General features: G+C 41.6%; 1 pseudogene; it reads left to right on the top strand.

Annotated features, from left to right (window-relative positions):
• The first annotated feature begins 2957 nt into the window (after positions 1–2957).
• On the top strand, positions 2958–3871 carry LOC142432623 (vomeronasal type-1 receptor 4-like; annotated as a pseudogene).
• Positions 3872–22287: the final 18416 nt, after the last annotated feature.

A 22287-nucleotide genomic window follows, 5' to 3' on the forward strand; every position in this document is an offset into this window, starting at 1 on the left:
GCTGTCCATCTTTCTTTTCGGGAATTACAACAATTGACAGGGTTATTAGAGGTGCCCCACTAACATCTCTAGTTTCTAATGCAGGATGAATCTACGCGAAATCTGAGTCCTGAGGCGAAATAGTGTATCTGCATGGCTTTTGACCAAAGAGATATGTTTTCTCTAGTGGAGATGATAATTGTGTCTTTCTGCACAACATCCATGGTTTGTTGATCATGGGCAGAGTGTATCCTTCTTGAATTTAGGAAATCAAGATTTAAGGTAAAAGTAGCTTTGTATTTGAATGGGTTTCATACAGCAGCTGCCACACTCATAGGGATTTTGAGCTGTTTTATCTGGCTGGAAAATATTCTAATATCAATTTAAGTTTCACCACTGCAGTATAGAATGTGTTTAGAATGTATAATGTGTAATGTCATGCGTTAGAGATTTCATTTGTGTGTGTCTTATATACTAGCATATTTTGAAATCTCTGAATGCTGGTAGTACTTCTACTTAACAATCAATTTTGAGAGTATGATATGAAAATAGTAGCTATTTATTTCAACTCTTCGCTTTTTTAACTCATAATTATTAGGGCATAGTAAGGGATTTTCCAGTAATTTGAGGGATATATGCTGTCTTAGTCGGGGTTGACTAGAGATACAAATTCATAGACACTCATTTGTGTATAAGAAAGAGCTTTTTATACAAGGGCAATTGAACATTAAGAAAACAACCCAACCCACTCCAGATCAAGTCCATTAGCCTGGTTTTAGCCTATATTTATGGTACCAAACCATGAATACCTCTTCAGACTCATGCAACACATGCAATGACGCCAAATGCAGGAAGAACACGGGCCAGAGGGTGGAAAGTCTTGTGGATCAACTGATAGTGGAAGCATCTCATTCCTCGCAGTGGTCTCCATGTGGCTTCTTCATCTCCAGGGCTCTAGAGTAGTTACATTTGTCTTTTCCGAAGGAATGACCTGCAGGGAGGGAAGGATATGTGGCCTCCAGTAAGGTATTTATCTTTGTAGCGCCTTCAAATGAGTTCTTCAAGTTGCAAGGTGATTGACAGGCTAAACATCACCCCTTCACTCCGGTCTCAAATTGACAACAGATTATGGAACTACCACATATGCTATTGTATTTTGTTCTTAGAATTAGAGCCAATATGTCATTCTGTTTCCATCCTATTATCCATGCATTCAGCATTTACTAAATACAAACTTGTCCGAAGAAAACTTACTGTAGTACTCTAGTGCCATCCGTGAATTTCTGTTATTAAGTTTCCAAAATTTAAGCCATGATTGACACTGACACATGAAAGACATTTTAGCACAACAATGGAAACATATTACAACAAACGTTATAAAATACCACCAGCATCAAATGAAGTGACAGATAACCAAACAGAAGTCCTGTCTGGGTGACTGGAAGAAGAAACTTGGTTGTTAGATCATGGTGGTAACACCCAATCTTTGAAAGTAGCTTAGCTAGGTTCAGGTCCCTACTCTGCCTCTAAGCAGCATGTGTATTTAGATAAACCACTTGCCTCTCTGTATTGAAGTTCCCCTCATCTTGACAATGAAAGCAACAGTGGCGTCTACCTCGGAGCTTTGTGAAGAATGAAGCAACAGGGAGACCTGAATGGCGCTGGAACGAGTTGTTCTGCTGTGTTCTCGACCACGCTGGGGTTTGTAAAGGGACGCTTGACGGTTGAACAGAGAGGGCCCACGCAGAACACATGGAGAGCCCCTCTTACGTCCACGCCTCCTTCCTGCGCTCCACTGACAGACTGGATTTTTCAACCGCCTGAGCCGATGTAGCCCAACAAAAACAAGGCACTTCAGAGTCAGACACAAGAATCAACCAGCACTTTTGGAAACTTGACTGCAACCTCCTAGTTAGGTGTCCCCAGGCCAGTCAGATCCCCTCCCTCAGCTATGGTTTTGGCATCTGTAAAGTAGTAATAAAATTGTTCTAAGGATGAAGTCAGCATGTGTATAGTGCCCAGTATGATACTTGGTATATCATGTTTGCACTCTGAAATACTCGTCGTTACAGGTTTCTAAATCTCAAAATAAACAATGAAAGCAGAAAGATCTGGCCTGCGGCCTCTCATGAGGATGGCACAGGACCGGGCAGCATTGACATCTGATGTGCATGGTGGTGACATGAGTCGGGGGCCGTTCTATGGCAGCTACCAAAAACAATTGTGATAAAAATGTTAGGAAAACAAAAATGAAATCATATGTTTGTGGTAGTTACATAATGGGCTGTCAATTTAAGACTTGAGAGAAGGGGTGGAGTTGACATGTCAATCAGGTTGTAGCTTGAAGACCTCATTTGGAGGGGCCAAGGAGATACATAGCTCATCGGAGGCAGGACGCTCTCTCACTCCCTGTGAGATATTACTGACAATGACAAACCTAATGGAGTTATGCTGATGCAGCCAGAGTCCTGGGAGCTGGAGGAGCCATGTGGGGGACCCCGGCCAGCGCTGAGATGCTCACAATGCCACTGGATCCACAAGACTTCCCACTCACTGGCCTGTGATCTTCCTGCCTTCAGCATCATTGTATGTGTTTCATGAACAGGACTTTATTGATTAGTATCCGACATATGGGCTAATATCGGACTTATGGACTTGATCTTGACTGGGCTGTTTTCTTAGTATTTAATTGCTCTTGTATATAAAGCTCTTTCTTATATATATATAAAAAAGAATGAAGCAACAACGTGGATGGTGTGCCAAACAGTGATAGCTTCATAGCAAATACTCCTTGAGGATATAAAAAGAATGTCTTTTAGTGAAGCAATATTTTATGTCGATTTTTCTGAGTGGGAATTAAGAGCAAACAGTAGAGAATATTGGATTTCCAGAGTCATGGTAAACATGGCATATGTCTCATCTTCCCATGCAGAACCTTCTGGCTGAGACTACCCATAGCATCCCTGGGAACTGAGGAAATGTCCTCCTGGAACTGGACCCTAGGAATAGCTTTCTTATTACAAACTACGGCTGGTATGCTGGGGAATGTTTTTCTTGCTTTCTATCACATCATACTTTACTTGACTGAATGAAGGTTAAGGTCCATAGACTTGATTCTCAAGCATCTGACTGTAGCCAACAGCTTGTTCATTCTCTCTAGGGGAATCCCAGAGGCCATGGCAGCTTTGGGCTGGAAAGATTTCCTAAGGGATTTTGAATGCAAACTTGCTTTCTATGTTTACAGAGTGGGCAGGGGTGTGTCCATGGGCAGCACCTGCCTCTTGACTATCTTCCAGGCCATCACCATCAGCCCCAGCACCTCCAGATGGGCAGCCCTCAAGGTGAAAGCTCCCAAGTACATGAGCTTCTCCTTATTTCTCTGGTGGATCCTGCAAATGCTGGTAAATATCTTGTTTCCCATCCATTTAACTAGACATTGCAGCCATAAAAACATCACTTTAATAAAAGATTTAGGTTATTCTCCTTTTGTAGGCTGTGGGAAAATCCCAACCTCACTCTATACAGCTTTGCTTTCTTTATATGATGTCGGTTGTTTGGGACTCATGCTCTGGGCCAGTGGCTCCCTGGTTTCCGTTCTGCACAGACACAAGCAAAGGGTGCAGCACATTCATAGGAGCAACCGTTCCGCCAGATCATCCCCTGAGACCAAGCCACCACAAACATCCTTGTCTTGGTGAGCACGTTTGTAACCTTTTACACTCTCTCCACCATCATGCAAGCTTTTCTAGTTGTTGTTAATCATACCAGTAGGTGGATGCTGGATGGCTCTGCACTAATCAATGTGTGCTACCCAACTGTGAGCCCCTTTGTCTTCATGAGCAGTGATTCCAGTGTCTACAGACTCTGCTGCTCCTGGATAAGGAAGATATAACTCCCTCATCATGAATAATAACCTCATTCTAAGTTTCTGCGGAAGTGCTAGTTGTTTAGAGGGCTACTCATAAGGTTGGTGCCATAAAACCACCAGCCACTCCGGAGAAGAAAGATGAGGCTTTCTGCTCCCATAAAGCTAGGCAGTCCTGGAAACGCACAGGGATGGTGCTGTTCTGTCCTATGGGGTAGACGCGAGTCACAATCATCTAATTGTCTTGATAGCAGCAAATTGTTGACACTTGTATGTTTTTTTGCCAACGGCTTAGTTGTTTGCTTATTCGTCACATAGAATCCAAACATATTTGACATTATCACAGGGTAAGAGAATAGTGGTATACACCCATGTATGTGTAAATGTGCATGTCTTTAGCAAGGCTGTGGGCATATAGTCCAGTGTATGATTCTAATTTATTTATTGTTTTCTTCTATGTGTTATTTCAAAAACAATTCTGTATTTTGTTCTCTATTCAGATGATGGAATATTAATTTCTTTTACCTTTGAAATATAGATATAATAGCATATTTTTAGAATCTAGCTATCTTGTCAAGATATTCACCTTCTACCTTGATAATCTAAGGGCAACAGTGTCACACTCATCCATATACTTCTAAATTTAAAATTATTATGGCATACATTTTAATTATTTAAACTTGGATCATAGAAGATGCAATATTATTTTAATGATACATTAAATGTGCCTACATCTATCCCGCTTCCAATCACTAACCAAGGGCACTTCTTGTTCTCTTAAGAAGAGTAGAAAATTTTCATATCTTATGTACTTTATGGAAATTAAATTATACAGTTTGAACATTTTGTATTTGTTTTTAAATATTTTAAATCATTTTATTGAGGGTTTGTCAAACTCTTATCACAATCCACACATCCATCCATTGTGTCAAGCACCATTGTATAGTTTTTGCCTTCATCATTCTCAAAATATTTTCTTTCTATTTGAGCCCTTGATATCAGGTCCTCATTTTTTCCCTCCCCCTCCCACCCTATCTCCTCATGAACCCTTGATAATTTATAAATTATTATTATTATTTCATGTCTTAAACTGACCGATGTCTCCCTTCACCCACTTTTCTGTTGTCTGTCTCCCAGGGAGGGGGTTATAAGTCGATCACTGTGATCAGTTGCCCCTTTCTCCTCCACCTTACCCTCCTGGTATCTCTACTCTCGTTATTGGTCCTGAAAGTTTTATCTCTCCTGGATTACCTGTATTTCCAGCTCTTACCTGTACCAGTGTACATCCCCTGGTCTAACCAGATTTGGAACTTACAATTGGGATCATGAGTGTTCTCTTAAGGAAGCACAGAGGGGAGGGGGGGTTGCATTAATGAACTAGAGGAAAGTTGTATGTTTCATTAGTGCTCCATCACACCCTGACTGGCTGGTCTCCTCCCCAAGACCCTTCTGTAAGGGGTGTACAGTTGCCTACAGATGGGCTTTGGGTCTCGACTCCACACTCCCCCTCATTCACAATACTATGATTTTTTTTTCTTTGATACCTGATCCTATCAGCACCTAATGCTCACGTAGGCTGGTGTGCTTCTTCCATGCGAGTTTTGTTGCTTCTGAGGTAGATGACCGCTTGTTTATCTCCAACCTTTAAGACCCCAGACGCTATATCTTTTTATAGTCGGGCACATCAGCTTTCTTCACCTTTGCTTATGCACCCTCTTTGTAATCAGTGATTGTGTCGGGAAGGTGAGCATCACAGGACGCCAATTTAATAGAAGTATTCTTGCATTGAGGGAGTACTTGAATGGAGGCCCAATGTCCTTCTGCTACCTTAATACTAAACCTATGAATATATGCACATAGATGTATTTCCCATCATCATATATAAATATATTTACTTATGTGCCCGCCTGTATTTAGACCTCTATAAATGCCCTTTACTTCCTAGTTCTTTCCTCTATTTCCTTTGACTATCCTCTTATCCCACTATCATGTTCATTCTTCATTTGGGTTTCAGTAAATCCTCTCAATCACATTGCCTTTGCTCAAGTCCTACCAGGCATCCAGTACCCTCCTTGCCATTGATTTTGGATCACTTGTTGTTTCCTTGCCCCTGGATCTGTTAAGATCACTTCCTTCCTGCCCTCTCCCACTCTCCCATATTCCCTGGAACCGTCGATCCCGTTGTTTTCTCCTCCAGATATTTATCCCGCCTATCTTATCTAGATAGACCTGCAGAGATAATAATATGCACACACAAAAACAAGATAGAACAAAACAACAAAAGAAAACAAAACAACAAAATCCAATGACAAAAATAAAACCAGAAAAGCCTGTAATAGTTCAAGGTCTGTTTCTTGACCTTTAGGAGTGTTTTCAGGTCGAGTCTGAATGGGTGCCACACCCTGGCCCCAAAGTCTATTTTTGGTACTCCCTGGGGACTTCCTTGCTCTGTTCCCCTTAGTGTTTCGCCTCAGTGTGGTGGAGTCAGATCAGACACAATTCCTGCACTTTGTCTCCAGTAGCGCTATGGGTCAGTGAGGGATGTCGTGTCTTAGGGGCCTACCCTAAGGCCCTCCCTATGCTTTGGCTGATCTGAGCGGGAATACTTGGTGGCCAACATATGTTACACTCGCTCTTCCTCCCCCTTCATTTGCACTTGTGTGCTCTGATCAGACATGTCTATCTGCCTGAGCTGTAGCTTCAATGCTCTCCTCTGAAGTGAATGTTTCTGCGGGAAGGAGGGGCTGTCCACACAGTTGGGATTGTGACCTGCCCCTCCAGCCTCTCAATTGCTTCCCTGCTTCATGCCAGCATGTTGCATTCAACTCTTGGAGTCCCGGCTTAAAGTCTGGTCCCTTTTCCCTGTGGAGCCATAAATAATACCATTAGCTTTCGTCGCCACATTTGTTTATGCACCCATTTGTCTTCAGCGTTCATATCATGGAGGTGAGCCCACAATGATGTGATTTTTTGTTCTTCGATGCCTGACAACAGATCCCTTCGGCACCTCGTGATCACACAGGCTGGTGTGCTTCTTCCATGTGGGCTTTGTTGCTTCTGAGTTAGAAGACTACCCATGTCTTTTCCCCCCCTCCTTTTTAGTTGGCTACCATATGTATCCCTGGATTTGGTCTGGCCCCTGCCATATTATCTGGACCTCCCCCCAGGAATGTTTGTATACAGTAGCTTTTTCCCTATGCCCTTTTCCATTTTTTAAAGCTTACCTCAGCTGAGTCATGTTGCACTTGTCCTGTTGTGCTTAGCTTACTTTGCTTAGCATAACTTCCTCCAGTTCTTCCCAAGCAGCAATGTGTTGCATGGATTAATCACTGCTTTTTAGGGATGCAAAGTACCCCATTTTATGTATGTCCCGCAGTTTTTTAATCTATTCATCTGTTGTTAGAAATTTAGGTTGTTTCCAACTCCTTGCAATTGTGAACTGTGCCAGGGTGAACATTGGAGCACGGATGTCTGGATGCTGCTTGTTTCTAACTTCTTCTGGGTAGATGCCAGTAGGGGATTTCTGGGTCATATGGTAGCTCGATTTCCACCTGTTTTAGATATTGCCAGATCAATTTCCATAGTGGCTGTACATGCCTACAGGTCCACCAGCAGTGGATGAGAATTGCTATCTCACCACAGCCTCACTGACAGTTGTTCTTTTCTGATTTTTTGAATTGGGCTATCTTTCAGGGTGTTAGTTGGTATCTCATTGTTCTTTAATTTGCATTTTTCTTATGGCTAATGATCGGGAACATTTTCTGATATGTTTGTTGGCCATTTGGATTTCTGCCCTTTTGAAATTTCTCTTCAGGTTGTTTGCCCACCTCCGCAGTGGGCAATTAGTGTTTTTTTCTTTTCTTTTTGGAAGCTAGCAGAGTATTGTAGATTTTAGTGATAAGGACTTTGTCTGATGTGTCATTGCTAAAGATGTTTTCCCCATCCGTGGACTCGCTTATTACTCTCTTGGTGAATTCTTTCTATGTTCACAGGTATTTTATATTCAGTCTATCCCACTTGTCAATTTGTGCCTCCTCTGTGTTTGTGTCCTTCCCTATTTCTGATCGCCTATGTGTTCCCTGTACTAAAGTTCTTAGACTTATCCCAATATCCTCATAGATGGCCCTAACAATTTGGGGTTTTGCCTCAAGATCTGTGATTAACTTTGATTTTATTCTTGAGGATGGAGTGACATAAGGGTCTTGACTCATTTTTCTGTGGGAAATATCCATTTTTTCCCTGCACCATTTGTTGAAGAGGGCATCCGGTTCCCATGTGATATTTTGGGGGCCATTATCAAAGATCAGTTGTCTATATGCTGATGATTTTATTTGGGAGTTTTCAGTTCTTTTCTATTGTTCTGACTATCTGTCTTCTACACATACAATGTGGTTTTGAACACTGTGGCTGTATAATATGTACTAAAGTCAGGTAAACCAAGAACTCCCACTCTGTCCTTCTTCTTGAGGAGTTAGTTCTCTGCTAATTCTGGGCTTCTTCCCTCTCCATATGAAGTTGGTAGTCAGTTTTTTCAGTTCTTTGAAGAAAGATGAGGGATTGCATAAAATTTTTAGAGTACCATGGGAAGAGACGACATCTTTACTATATTGAGTTTTCCAATCCATGAGCATGGGATATCCTTCCATTTGTTGAGGTCACCCTTAGTTTCTTGTAATAGTGTTCTGCAGTTTTCCTCATACAAATCGTTCATTCTCTTACTCTGGTGTATCCCTAGATATATCAATTTGTGCTTGGCTATTATTAAGGGTACCACATTTTTTATCGCCTCTTCTGTAGTCTTGTCCAATATATATAGCAGTCCAATGGACTTCTGTTTGTTGATCTAGTATCCTGCCACTCTGCCATACTCCACTATTGCTTCCAGTACTTCTCTTGTGCAGCTCTGGGGATTTTCCATCCATAAAATCATATCATCTGTGAATAATGATAGTTTCACCTCTTCCTTCCCCAAGCAAATACCTTTCATGTCTTTCCTTTACCTTATGCTGTTAGCTAAAACCTCCAGCACAATATTAAATAATAGTGGGGACAATAGTATCCTTGTCTGGCCCCTTTTTTCTATGGGATTGTGTTCACTCACACTTCACCCTCAATTTGGGTGGAAAATGTTGTTACTGTGGCAGCCAATGTTCTCATATTCCATAAGCAAAAAATGCTCACCATTCCACTTTCTGCAGTGTCGCTTCTCTGAGAATATCATGTTATTCCCCCAAATTATCAAGACATGTTTAGGGTCCCAGAATTGCCTCCATTTGTAGACCAACAAGTTTCTCTTTCAGTTGTAGGGATGCTGGAAGAAGACACAGTCTGAGATTAGAGACTTTATGAGTCATTTCACAACAGAGAGCAAGAGTTTTTGGTTCAGATTAGTTTCTTCTGTCCTCCTCAAATCTTGTAGCGTGATGTAGAGAGCCAAGGAGTTGCTCCACATGTCTTAGAGTTGGATCACAAACAGGGGTGATTAAAAACCAGGCTTTTAACTTGTGTTATCAGCAAACCTAAAGACCCCTTTCATAAGAGGGAACCATAATCTTTATCGCCACCATTAGTATTCATGTTATGTCATTGTTGTTGTCTCTAGTTGTTTTTACATAGATTCTAACTCATGGAAACCTTGTGTGTGCAGAGCAGAATTGTTCTCCATCGGGTTCTCAAGGGTGTAACCTTTCAAAAGTAGATCACCAAGTCCATATGCTGAGGCATATCAGAATGGGTTGGTACTTCCAACTTTTTATAAGTATCCAAATACTTCACTGTTTGCATCATGCTAGGACTCCATCTTTATTGTATTGGCCAGGCAAGGACGTTGCCATTTTCCCTGAAGAGAGACATTCGTGGCACACCTAGTCTGTTTGTCAAGGACCCCGGGAGAGAATGACCTAAACTATTGGGCAACAACCCAGATACCGCAGCGACATCATAGGAGGAAGATGAGGCTGTCTGAAAAAGTAATTTCCTCTATTAAACGGGAATTCCATGATGCTCACCTTCCGAACACAATCGCTGAAGACAAAAAGGGTACATAAGCAAATGTGGTGAAGAAAGCTAATGGTGCACGGATATCAAAAGATATAGCATCTGGAGTCTCAAAGGTTTGAAGGTAAACAAGCGGCTATCTAGCTTCGAAGCATCAAACCCCACATGGAAGAAGCACACCAGCCTGTGTGATCACGAGGTGTTGAAGCTATCAGTTATCAGGCATCAAAGAACAAAAATCATATCATTGTGAATGAGGGGAGGGGCAGGGTGTGGACCCACATACCATCTGTAGGCAACTGGACATCCCCTTACAGAAGAGTCATGTAGAGGAGACAAGCCATTCAGGGTGCAGTATACAACTTTCCTCTAGTTCCTAAATGCTTCCTCCCCACCCACTATCATGATCCCAATTCTACCTTACAAATCTGGCTAGACCAGAGAATGTACACTGGTACAGATAGGAACTGGAAACACAGGGAATCCAGGACGGATGAAACCTTCAGAACCAATGGTCAGAGTGGCAATACCAGGAGGGTGGAGGGAGGAGGGGTTGGAAAGGGGGTACTGATTACAGGATCTACATATAATCTCCTCCCTGGGGATGGGCAACCGAAGCGGGTGAAGGGAGGCATTGGACGGTGTAAGATATGACAAAATAATAATTTCTAAATTATCACAGGTTCATTAGGGAGGAGGGAGTGGAGAGGGAGGGGGAAATGAGGAGCTGATGACAGAGGCTTAAACGGAGAGCAAATATTTTGAGAATGATGAGAGCAATGAATGTACAAATATGTTTTATACAATTGATGTATATATGTATTGTGATAAGAGTTATATGGCCCCTAATAAAATGGTTTTTTTTTAAAAAGATTTACAATCTTGGAAAGTTTATAAGGCTTAGTGTGAATCAGGATGGATGCCAAGGCAGTGGGATTGGTTATGGATCACGTGTGTGGTGTGACATTAAATTTCTTTGAAAAAAATAATCTAGAAAAGATGTAGAAATAAGGACTTCTGGGAAGATGGCGACTTAATAACACACATCAGAGGGAATCCGCAGAAATCCGCCCAGGAGAGTTCCTAAGAGGGAAATTCAACACTTCTGGAACAAAGGAAGAACATCATAAAAATAAGTAGGCACAGACCCACAAGGTGTGAGTGGCTGGGGGTTTTGTGTCACTACAGTGGGGGCCTGCTAGGGCTTGACCTTAGCCCTGCCACTGCGTCAGCCAGAGCCAGGACCATGTGAAGCTGGTGCAGGGGCTTAATCTCAACCCATCCACAGCTTGCTGCCACCTCAGAGCAGGGATGAAACCCTTTAAACCCAATGATCAGTGATCAGAACTCAGCTACATTGTTACTTCTATTCCCCTCTCTTCTCTCTATACCCCCACTGTCTCAGTGGGCTTGCTTTTTAATTTTTTCTCCTCTGTCACTTTCCTGTTATCTCACACTCCACTGCTGACCTCTAGCCCACTCCCCTTAGCCTAGGGCAATTGCACCTGCCCCACACTCAGTAACATAAGTTCCACTCTATGCAGTTTAGCCCGAGATCAGGCAAAGCCCTGCCAACCTCCATCAGGGGATATGCTTCCCAACTTCTTACTGGGAAATTACTGCTTGTGTGGCTGGGGCGGCGGGGAGGCTCCTATTTTCCCTTTGTTTTCTCACGTGACTGAAGGAACTTCCTCCTGCCTACCTTAGTGCCTCACAAGGCCTAAGGCAGTTAGGACAACACTCGTCAACATTCCAATTGGCGCCAGGAACCTTTGCCCAACCTCTGCCACACCGAAACAAGCAACGCACTAGCCTTCTGGGGCACTCCCCTGATAAGGAAGCTACAGGAGGATAAAGTGGTAGGTTAATTCCATAGTGAAATTATCTGTAGGCAGATCAAAGAAGCATTCTTACAAGTCTCCCAGAGAGAGCCAGTGCTCTTCAACTCCCTGGAAAATGGTGCCTGGCTCCTCTAAAGCAATGCAACACAAACAGCCATCAGTCTCAACAACCTCAATGAAAACACAGGAGGAAAACAAAAGGAATGGCAGAAAATGTCCCGAACATAACAACATGCATAGAAGAAGCAGACATTGATCTGCCACAGAAAGACATTTTCAGAATGCTACTTGGAGACATACAGGGTATGAGGGAAACAATACAGAAAAAGAATGAAATGATAGAGGAGATAAAGGCCATACACCAAAGGGAAATACAGGAACTTAGGGAGGAGATAGCATAAAAATGTAGCAGAAACACAGACCTCGAGAACTGACCGGAGGAAGCAGAGAACTGCATGAGTGACCTGGAGGACAGTCAAGCAGACTTTAACTAATGCGAACAAAAATCTAATAAGATCATCAGAGAAGCTGAAGAAAACCTAAGAGCTATGATGCTATGAAGCAGAACAACATTAGAATTACTGACATACCAGAGGAAGACACGACAAAGAATTCATTTACAACAATAGTGAGAGAATGCTTAGATGGAAAACTTCCCCAGCTTAATGAAAGAAAACCAGACAACCATTCAGGAAGCTGAAAGAACACCAGCTAGATTGAATCCAAAGAAGAAATCACCAAGGCACATACTAGTTAAACTATCCAACTTTTAGGAAAAGGAGAAAATAATGAGAGCAGCTAGGGAAAACAAAGAATAACATTTAAAGGTTGAAAAACAAGAATATGCTCAGACCTATCAGGAGAAACTATGAAGAAGAGGAGACAGTGGAGTAACATATTCCAAAAAATTGAAGGAAAACAATGCAACCCCAAGAATAAATACTCTACCCAGCCAAATTATCAATCAAGATAGATGGAGAAGTAAGAGTCTTCCCAGACAAGGACAAACTCAAAGAATAAGTTAGAAGAAACTGAGCCCTACAAAAGATCCTTGCCAACCAAATACCAAGCATAAATAAGAGACCGACACATGGAACAACCTCACCCAGAGGGCAACAAAGAAAAAACAGATCCCAAGATAGCATTGGCTTAAGGATGGAAAGAAGACAAGAATAATATACACACACACATGCACAACACACTAATGAGAAAGGAAAGTAGAAAACACCTAACACAAAAGGCATAAGATGACATCACAGAGTCTGCAGATGGAGATAATCACCTTGAATATCAATGTCCTGAACACAGGCATTAAAAGACTGAGAGTAGCAGACTGGCTTAGAAAACACAATCCATCAATTTCTGCCTACAGGAGACACAGCTAATGCTACAGACAAGAATAGGCTGAGAATCAAAGGCTGGAGAAAGGTATCCAAGCACACAGCAATTCAAAAAAAGCAGGAGTTGCAAACCTAAACTCGGATAAAATTGACCTCAAAGTGCCAACCATAAAAAGGGATAATGAGGGACACGATATAATGCTCAAGGGAATGGTAGACAAAGAACCACTAAGAATTGTAAACCTATTTTCCCCGAATGAGAGATCCACTGAATATGTCAACCAAACACTCCAAAAGGATGAAAAAAGAAATCACAGCCTCAACATTATAGTGGGTGACTTCAATACACAGCTCTCTGAGGAAGATAGATCACAAGAAAAGAAACTCAACAAGGAAGTTAGAGATCTAAACACTACAATTAGACAATTTGACCTGATAGATATTTACAGAGCCTTTCATCCAAATACAAAAAAAAAAAAATTCACATACTTCTCAAGCCAAGATGGCACATATTCGAAGATAGTCATGTGCTCGGGCATAAGGCGAATCGACATAAGTTTAAGCCCATTGATGTCATACAGACCTCTCTTCTCTGACCACGATGCCATAAGGCTGGAAATCAACAAAAGGAAGAAGAAGCAAACAAGAGAAAACAATTGGAGGATGGATAACTCTCTACTACAAAAGGTGTGCATACTGGCACAGACCAGAGATGAAATTAGGAAATTTCAAGAAACCAATGAGAATGAGCACATGACATACCAAAACTTATGGGACACAGCAAAGGCAGTTATCAGAGGAAGTTTCATAGCAATACACGCACACCTGAGAAAGGAAGAGAGACTCATGACTGCTATGCTGGCACAAAATTTACAACTAGAGCAGAGTCAGCAGGACAATCCTACTAATAGCAAAAGAAAAGAAATAATAAAAATCCGGGCTGAGATTCAGGAGAGGGAAAATAAGAAAACTATGGAAAAATTACTACTAAAAGTTGATTCTTTAAAAGGATAAACAGAATCAACAGACCACTGGCAAACCTAACCGAAGAAAGGAGGGAACAAATTTCAATAGCAAGATTAAGAGATCAAAGAGGGGACATTACAACAGACCCTAATGAAATCAAAATGATAATTACACAGTACTATGAAGGATTGTACACCAACGAATTAGACAATTTTGAAGAAATTGAAAAATTCTTGGAAAAACAATCCCTCCCTAGACTATCCTCGATGGATGTCAAGAATCTCAACAGACCCATAGCAATAGAAGAAATAGACACGGTTATCAAGGGATTACCAACAAAAATATCCCCTGGACCAGATGGCCTCACGAGAAAATTCTACTAAGCATTTAGGTAAGAACTAACACCAATCCTACACAAACTCTTCCAGAACAAAGAAAAAGACGACAAACTCCCAAACTCCTTCAATGAAGCTAGTAAAACTCTGATACCAAAGTCAGGCAAGGATCAAGAACTACAGACCAATATCCCTAATGAACATCGATGCAAAAATCCCTAACAAAATACTAGCCAACAGAATACAAAAATATATAAAACAAACAATTCACCATGACTAAGTGGGATTCATACCAGGGATGCAGGGATGGTTCAACGTACGAAATACCATTAGTGTTATTCATCACATTGACATAAAAAATTATAAGAACCATATGATTATATAGATAGATGCAGAAAAAGCATTCCACAACATCCAACATCAATTCCTGTTTAAGACACTTGAGAAGATAGGAATGAAAGGAAAATTCCTCAAGACAATACACGCTATATATGAAAAACCAACAGCCAACGTGGTAGTCAATGGAGAAAAGACTAACACAATCCCACTGAAAAAGGGGACCAGACAAGAATACCTCTTGTCCCCACTCTTATTTAATATCTCCTGGAAGTTTTAGCTAACAGCATAAGGCAAAGAAAACACATCAAATGTATTCCTCTGGGGAAGGAAGAGGTGAAACTATCGTTATTTGCAGATAATATGATTTTATATATGAAAAATTCCAAAAGCTCCACAAGAGTACTGGAAGCAATAGAGGAGTTTGGCAGGCTGGCAGGATACAAGATCAACAAACAGAAGTCCATTGGACTGCTATACACATTGGATAAGTCCAGAGAAGAGGAGATCAAAAAGGTAGTACCCTTCACAATAGCCAAACACAAATTGAAATACCTAGGGATATACCTGACTAAAAGAACAAACTATATGGGGAAAACTACAGAACACTATTACAAGAAACCAAGAGTTACCTCAACAAATGGAAGAATATCCCATGCTCGTGGATTGGAAGACTCAATATAGTAAAGATGTCAGTTCTGCATATAGTAAAGATGCCAGTTCTGCCCAGGGCACTCTATAAGTTTAATGCAATCTCGATACAATTACCCTCATCTTTCTTCAAAGAAATGGAAAAAACTGACTACCAACTTCATATGGAGAGGGAAGGAGGCCAGAATCAGCAGAGCATTCCTCAAGAAGGACAGAGTGGGAGTGCTTGCTTTACCTGACTTTAGCACATACTATACAGCCACAGTTGTCAAAATCACATGGTCTTGGTACAATGACAGATACTCAGACCAATGGAAAATAACTGAAACCCCAGAAATAAAATCATCAGCATACAGACAACTGATCTTTGATATGGGTCCAAAAAATATACAATGGGAAGCAGATGCCCTCTTTAACAAATGGTGCTGGAAAAATGGACATTTACCTGTAGAAAAATGAAGCAAGACCCTTATCTCACTCCATGCACAAGAATAAACTCAATGTGGATTACAGATCTTGAAGTTAAACCTTAACTATTAGGGCCATCAATGAGGGAATTGGGACCAACTTGAGAACTTTAGCACAGGGAATACATAGGCGATCAGAAATAGGGAAGGACACAAACACAGAGGAGGCACAAATTGACAAATGGGATAAACTGAAGATAAAACACCTGTGTACATCAAAAGAATTCACCAAGAGAGTAATAAGAGAGACAATGGACTGGGAAAACATCGATAGCAATGACACATCAGACAAAGTCTTTATTACTAAAATCTACAATAATCTGCTAGCTTCCAAAAAGAAAAAAAAACTAATTGCCCACTGAGGAGGTGGGCAAAGGACCTGAACAGAAGTTTCACAGGGGCAGAAATCCAAATGGCCAACAAACATATGAGAAAATGTTCTTATCTTTAGCCATAAGAGAAATGTAAATTAAAACAACAATGAGGTACCCTCTAACCCCCTCAAAGATAGTCCATTTCAAAAAAAATCAGAAAGCAACTAGTGTTGGAGGGGCTATGGGGAGATAGTAATTCTCATCCACTGCTGGTGGACCTGTAAGTATATACAGCCACTATGGAAATCAATCTGGTGATATCTAATCCAGATGGAAATCAAGTTCCATAGAACCGAGAAATTCTCCTACTGGGTATATTGTGACACAGTTTACAATTGCAGAGTTGGAAACAACCCAAATTTCTGTCAACTAACGAGTGGATTAAAAAGCTGTGGTAAATACATACAATGAAGTACTACACATCGCTAAAAAGCAGTGATGAACGTATGAAGTACATTGCTGCATGGGAAGAACTGAAGGAAAATGCTAAGCGAAGTAAGCCAAGCACAAAAAGACAACTACAACATGAGTCTGCTGAATACGCTTTAAAAAAAGTTCAAAAGGGCATCGGGAAAAAGCTATTGTATTCAAACATTTCTGGGGTGAGGACCAGGTAGTATGGCAGGGGCCAGATCAAATCCAGGGATACACATGTTAACCAACTAAAAGGGAGGTGGGAAAATGGAAAAATAAATAAATGGGCAGCGGGGGCACAGGGCACTAACCCACCCAAGCAGAGGGTATTGTTTATATCTCCACAGGGAAAGAGGGACCAGACTTCAACCCAGTGTCCAAGATGTGAATGCAACATGCCGGTGTGGAGTAGGGCACCAGTGCAGAGGTCTGAGGGCCGGCCCCAATACCAAATACGTGGACACCTGCTTCTCCCCGCAGAAGAATTTATTTCAGAAGACAGCACTGAATCTACAGCTCAGGGAGAGGGACATGTCTGGAGCACACAGGAGCGCATGAAGGGGGAGTAGGAGAGAGTGGAGCACATCCTGGCTCACAAGTCCTTGAGGATGATTTTCCTGCTCAGAGCAGCCAGTCCACAGAAAGGACCACATGACCAGGCCCAGGATGCCCCTAACTGACCCATAGCCCTACAGGGGACAACACTGGAGACACAGTGTGAGAATTGTGCCTGATCTGATCCTGTCACACTGAGGCAAAAAAACTAAGGGGGTGCAACAGAGCAATACGTGAACATAGAGGCAAGGTCCGCAGGGAATGCCGAAGGTGGACTTTGGGGCCGGGGTTTAGTGCCCCAACAGACTGAACAGGAAAACACTCCTAAAGGCCACCAAATAGCCCTTGAACTAACTGCAAGCTTTTCTTTCTTGTTGTGTTTTGTTTGAGGATTTTTTTGTCATTGGTTTGTTGTTTTGTATTATGTCATTGCTTGATTGTGCTCTATCTTGTTTTTGTGTATGTTATTATCTCCGCAGGTCTGTCTAAATAAGATAGGCTAGATGAACAATCTGGAGGAGAAAAAAACGGGACCAACAGTTCCTGGGAGACATGGGAAAGGGGGAGGTGGTAGGAAAGGTTGTGGTGTTAAAAACCCAAGGCCAAGGGAAAAACAAGTGATCCAAATTGGTAGGGAGGAGGGTGTAGGAGGTATGGTAGAGTGTCATCAAGGGTCATGCAACCAAGAGAAATTACTGAAACCCAAATGAAGACTGAGCATGATAAGGGAACAAGAGAAACATAAAAGGAAATCGAGGAACGATCTAGGAGGCAATGGGAATTTATAGACGTCTAAACAAAGGCATGTACATATGTGAATATGTTTATATATGAGGATGGGGAAATAGATCTATGTACATATATTTATAGGTTTAGTATTAAGGTAGCAGATGCACATTGGGCCTCCACTCAAATACTCCCTCAATGCAAGAATACTTTGTTCTATTAAACTGGCCTTCTATGATGTTCATCTTCCCAACACAATCGCTGAAGACAAAGCGGGTGCATAAGTAAATGTGGCAAAGAAAGCTGATTGTGCCCTGCTATAAAAAATTATAGCATCTGAGGTCTTAAAGGTTTGAAGGCAAACAAGTGGGCATCTAGCTCAGAAGCAATAAAGCCCACATGGAAAAAGCACACCAGCCTGTGTGATCATGAGGTGCTGAAGGGATCAGTTATCAGGCATCAAAGAACCAAAACATCATATCATTGTGTGCTCATCTCCCTGATACAATTGCTGAAGACAAATGGGTGCATAAGCAAATGTGGCGAAGAAAGCTGATGGTGCCTGGCTATCAAAAGATATAGTGTCTGGGGTCTTAAAGGCTTGAAGGTGAACAAGCGGCCATCTCGCTCAGAAGCAAATAAGCCCACATGGAAGAAGCACACCGGCCAGTGCGATCACGAGGTGCCCAAGGGACCAGATATAAGGCATCATGCAAAAAAAAAAAGATATAAGTGTGTGTATGTATGTGTATATATGTGTATATGTATATATGTATGTGTATATATATATATTATATTAAATGAAGGGGGAAGTGCAGAGTGGAGACCCAAGGCCCAAGTGTCGGCCAATGGAGATCCCCTCATAGAGGGGTTTAGGAGAGGAGATGTGTTAATTAGGGTGTGAGGTAGTATCGATGAAGAACACAGCTTTCCCCCAGATCCTGGATGCTTCCTCCCCCCAACTACCATGATCCGAATTCTACCTTGCAGGGCTGGATAGGACAGAGGCTGTACACTGGTACATATGAGGGTTGGAGGTACAGGGAATCCAGGGTGGATGATACCTTCAGGACCAAGGGTGTGAGGGACGATGCTGGGAGAGTGGGTTGGAAAGAGGGAACTGATTACAAGGATCCACATGTGACCTCTTCCCTGGGAGAGGGACAGCAGAGAAGGGGGGAAGGGAGACTCCAGATAGGGCAAGATATGACAAAATAACGAGGTATAAATTACCAAGGGCATATGAGGGAGGGGGGAAATGGGAGGGAGGGGGAAAAAAAAAGAGGACCTGATGCAAGGGGCTTAAGCGGAGAGCAAATGCCTTGAGAAGGATTGGGGCAGGGAATGTATGGATGTGCTTTATACAATTGATGTATGTATATGTATGGATTGTGGTAAGAGTTGTTTGAGTCCCTAATAAAATGTAAAAGAAGAAAAGAGAAAAAAATGATTAGGGCAAAGACTGTACAGATGTGCTTTATACAATTGATGTATGTATATGTATGAACTGTGAAAAGAATTGTATGAGCCCCAATAAATTGTTAAAATAAAAAAAAAAATTTTTAAAGATATAGTGTCTGGGGTCTTAAAGGCTTGAAGGTTAACAAGTAGCCATCTAGATCAAAGCAACAAAGCCCCCATGGAAGAAGTTCACCTGCCTGCGTGATCACAAGGTGTAGAAGGGATCAGGTATCTGGCATCATCAGAAAAAAAATCATATCCTTGTGAATGAGAGGGGGATGTGGAGTGGAGTCAAAGCCAATTTGTAGGCCACTCAACATCCCCTTACAGAAGGATCTCATGGAGGAGAAGAGCCAGTTAGGGTGCGATATAGCAATGATAAAACACACAACTTTCCTCTAGTTCCTAAATGCTTCCTCCCCCCACCACTATCATAATCCCAATTCTACCTTACAAATCTGGCTAGACCAGAGGATGTACACTGGTACAGGTAGGAACTGGAAACACAGGGAATCCAGGGCAGATGATCCCTTCAGGACTAGTGGTGTGAGTGGTGATACTGGGAGGATGGAAGGTGGGTGGGCTGGAAAGCGGGAACCAATTACAGGGATCTATATATAACCTCCTCCCTGGGAGACAAACAACAGAAAAGTGGGTGAAGGGAGACATCAGGAAGGGAAAGATATGACAAAATTATAATTTATAAATTATCAAGGGTTCATGAGGAGGGGTGAGCAGAGAGGGAGGGGGAAATGAGGAGCTGATGTCAGGGGCTTAGGTCGAAAGCAAATGTTATGAGAATAATGAGGGAAATGGATGTACAGATGTGCTTTACACGATTGATGTATGTATGAATTGTGATAAGAGTTGTATGATCGCCCAATAAAATGATTTTTTAAAAGATATACACCGGAGGGGGCGTGAGGGGGGAGAGCCTTGGAGAATTGTCTCCAATAAGGTTTAACATTCCTTTTAAGATGTGGAAATAATCACTCCTCTAAACAAAAGGACATTGAAGATTACATTTTTAAAGTTTTATTGGTATATAATTCATATATCATATATAAGGGAGTTCCCCCCCAAACACAGATTTTTTTCAAAGCTACGTATTTAAATTGTTTTACAAAACAACTTTCTTACCTTCAAAGTGATCTCCATTACACTTACTACATTTGTCAAATCTGCGATTCCATTCTTGGGGACATTTTTCAAATTCATCTGTTTGGATGGCTGACGGCACCTCCCTCATTTTTTTTCCTTCACCTCTTCTAAGTCATCACATCTTGGTCCTTTCATGTTCCCCTTCAATCACAGAAACAAAAAGAAGTCGCATCGACCTAGGTCAAGTGAATAAGGTGCGTGGGACCAAAGAGGCATGCTCTTGTTCGGTTGTTGTTTTGGCCCAAACCTGGTGCACTGAGATGGCTGCATGAGCAGGTGCATTGTCGTGGTGGCAAAACCCGTTTCTGGGCAGCCACAAATCAGGCCGTTTTAGTACCACACTGTTACGCTTTCTATTCAGAACTTCTAAATGAACAGTCTGAGCTGCTGGAATGACCTCCAAATGCAGTATCCCCCTCGCATCAAAAAAACAAATCAGCATCGTCTTGATCTTTGATGTCACTTGATGAGCTTTTTTGGGCGAGATGACGATGGCATCTTCCACTGGCTTGATTGATGTTGGCTTTGCCATGGTAAGATTAACACTGTGCCTCCACACTTGGAAGGACTTTGGGAAAGACATCTGGGTCATTTCGGAGCTGTTCTTTCAACGCATGTTTCCACTGGCAGCTCTTTTTGCTGGTCAGTTCAGAACCCAATCCACAAATTTCCCAGTGACTTTCGTCCTTCCTAAATCTTTTGTTAAAATTATCTGAACCAAGCGCTATGATAGTTAAGATATCTCCCTCATCTCTTCAATGGTCCATTGTCAGTCTTTGAGGACAAGTGCACGAACTTTGTTGACATTTTCATGTGGGAGGTTGAGGGATGTCCAGAAGGGGACTTGTCATCAATTGACATGTCACCCTTTTCTGAAAGGAGAAAAGCACTCGTGCAGTTGAGTCTTTCCCATAGTGTTGTCCTTGTAAGTCATGTTCCACCTCAGAGCAGTTTCTGCGGTGTTTTCCCCAAGCGGGAAACAAAATGTCACAGCCACACGCCGTTCTCTTAAATTGGGTGTCGCAAGAAAACAAGGTTCAACTGAAGCAGCTTTGTGCAAAAGTTTATTGTGGACAGAGATAACTTTCCCAAGTGTCACCAGTGGGTGCACTAACTCAAAGAGATTTGCTTGATGCTTGCCTAGCAGAAAAAAATCATACTGTGAAAGCTCTATAGTTATTTTCTGTTATTTTTATTTTGGGGGTGGGGGAAGAGGTCCCTTATAATTTTCAATCATAATAAGCAGAGTTGTGCAATCATTACAACAAGCAACTTCTGATTATATTCGTTTTGTACTCATTGTTGTTAGTTCCCCATGTTCACCCCCAACATCTCCTGCAAAGTCCCTAGGTAAATATTGATCCAGTTATTGTTTCTATAGAATCTATCTATAATCCAATCTATTCTGGATTTCATGTGCAGAAAATCAAACAAAACATAAGCAAACAGAGAAACCAACAACAATGACAAAACAAAACAAAGTGTTAAAAATTGACTAGAATGTGAATGTTGCTTATAGTTATCATAGTATTCCTTCTACAATTCTGTGTGCATTTTTCCACTAATTTGTTGATGAATTATAAACATACTCTGATGTATGAGTATATACCTACATATACACATTTACACATAGATAAATATTTTCTGATGTTTATCATCCATTTCCTGTCATAGGACTGTTTTGCATGTGCTTGCATAATGTGTGATGAATAAGTGAAAAATCCAAGATATGAATCATCACACACTGTGTATATTTCTGGAAAGGTTAGGAGTTGTTCTCTGTCTCATGCAAGCCCAGCAGAGTCTGGGCACACTGGAC

Source organism: Tenrec ecaudatus, chromosome 18, assembly GCF_050624435.1.
Source record: "Tenrec ecaudatus isolate mTenEca1 chromosome 18, mTenEca1.hap1, whole genome shotgun sequence".
NCBI lineage: Eukaryota > Metazoa > Chordata > Mammalia > Afrosoricida > Tenrecidae > Tenrec > Tenrec ecaudatus.